Here is a 2,079-nt window from a genome sequence, read left to right as displayed (position 1 = left end):
TCCTTCACCTTGTTATTAAACCTTAAAACATATCCTAGACAAAAATATAACACCAGAGTATCACGTTGTCTATCTAACTGGCTGAAAAAGAATAATTAGTCATGGATCTTGTATCTTGATTCCTCTCTTTCGGGAACAATATAAATTACCATATCATCTATAAAAAAAAATATAATATTATAAAATTCTAATATATTAACAAAAAAATATCAATATTTCCATGTTTGCTTCAGTTTAGTGCTAGTAAATGAGTGTAACGAGCTTAAAATCAAGCTTAAAAGCACGTATTTCAAGTACCATATTGAGATAAATTTCAGATGATTACAAAATATTTAAACAACAATGTAATATTCGACATCAAGTTTCCACCTTTTTCGTTGATAATTGAGCCCAACCATTCTGGAGCCAGATAGCCAGGGTTCCTCTCATTGTAGTTATCACTTGGCTTTGATCTCTATCCACAAACTTAAACAACCCAAAATCAGATAATTTTGCATTGAAATCCTCGTCTAGGAGTATGTTTTGTGTTTTAATATCGAGGTGGATGATATTTTGTCTACAATCTTCATGGAGATATGCTAAACCTTTGGCATATCAAGAATAATCTTCCATTGGTCTAGTGATCTGCAAGCACAAAATCCTCTTAGTGTAACTATTCACTTTTTCATTTCACTATTCATTTTTTCCTTTTGGATAGTGAACATAGTAAAACCTATGGCCCCAATAAGAAGCAAAAAACTTCCAATTGTGGTACCGACAACTGTTGCAACTCTATTTCTGGAGGAAGGAGTTGATCTTACATTATGGACATTTAAAGTATTAGGATGAATTAAATTTTCATCAACTTGTGTCATTGTAAAAAGCTCAGAAGGTAAATAGCAATCCCTACTTGAAGAATTCGAACCTTGGTACTTGAATAGAGTTGCTTTGCATGGGCAACTTCAGACACTCTTCCCTGACCGGATTGACCGGATTGTCTCGGTTGGCTGATCAAAAAACCACCAGATCATATTGATTGAGAAGAATGACAAAGAGGTAAGATTTACAGCTTCCTTTCCAGAAGAAGCCACAAGAAAAGTTGTGTTCTTCAAGGATGACCCCAATCCTTTCGGTCCTTGAGCCGATATTGCTTATCCCATTGAAGGGAGAGAAGATTCTTTGTTGGTCCATGTGGTTGATAGATTTGATCGATGTAGGAAAATTATGAGTTTGAGAAGCATGGATGAGAAGATGAGAAAGAAGCCAAAGAAAAAGCTAAAGATCCAACTTGCCCTCATCACTATTAATGAACACACAAGAGGCTACGAAAATGAACTCGCAATTTAAACATCTAAAGTAAAATAGGGGATGGAGGAGGTTTAATGAAGAAACGACAAGTCACATGGAGTGGTTGAGTTATTTCATGCCTACTTTCCCTCTCAATAAATGCTCAATAAATGCTGAATAAATGTTGAATAAATGTTGATCAGAACCATGCATATGGTATTCATCCTCGTTTCCAACACACCCACTAAACATTTTCTTTAGTTCACAAAATATTTTGAGTCAAGTCTTACAAAAAAAAAAAAAAAAATTATCTTAAGTCAAGCCTTACAAAAAGTTAGGGATTATAATCGGAATTAAAGTCAGATGTAGAGCATCTGTTACTTGAGAGTTTAATTTTTATTTGATTATTATGAAACTTTATACTTTTTTTATTTAAATGCTATTTATATTTTATTTACTCCTTAATTACCTTCTCATAATAACTCTTAATAAAAATAGTTTGTGTTTGATCAATGATATATAGATGCAACATAATCCATTAATCTTGATTCTTGATTGTTCAAAAGATCGATTCTCATCCGTATCTGAAGTCACAAGTTTGAATGTCGATTCAAAAATCAAACGATATTGTTAATCCTCTCTGATTCTCTATCAATTTAAAAATCAAATTCTATTGATGATTCTTCTTTTTTGATTAGACTATCTATTAGGGTTAATACTTAATAGGGTTTAATTTTATTAATCTTCAATGTGTGAATTTTGATTTTGGAATCAGGTATAGATTTTGGATATTGGAATCAACCGATCAGGTTT

At 32.4% G+C, this 2,079-nt stretch overlaps 1 long non-coding RNA gene across 1 annotated transcript; it reads right to left on the bottom strand.

Moving 5' to 3' along the window:
• Positions 1–248: 248 nt before the first annotated feature.
• Positions 249–1,544, bottom strand: LOC111895081 (uncharacterized). The gene is made up of 2 exons (XR_002851414.3): positions 905–1,544; positions 249–624 (listed from the first exon to the last, which is right to left on the bottom strand). It is a non-coding gene; the product is annotated as an uncharacterized LOC111895081 (long non-coding RNA).
• Between the last annotated feature and the right edge of the window lie 535 nt (positions 1,545–2,079).

The sequence above is a fragment of the Lactuca sativa genome, chromosome 1, assembly GCF_002870075.4.
Source record: "Lactuca sativa cultivar Salinas chromosome 1, Lsat_Salinas_v11, whole genome shotgun sequence".
Lineage (NCBI taxonomy): Eukaryota > Viridiplantae > Streptophyta > Magnoliopsida > Asterales > Asteraceae > Lactuca > Lactuca sativa.
The sequence above is the reverse complement of the archived record's forward strand: the minus strand, read 5'-3'. Positions and strand labels throughout refer to the sequence as shown.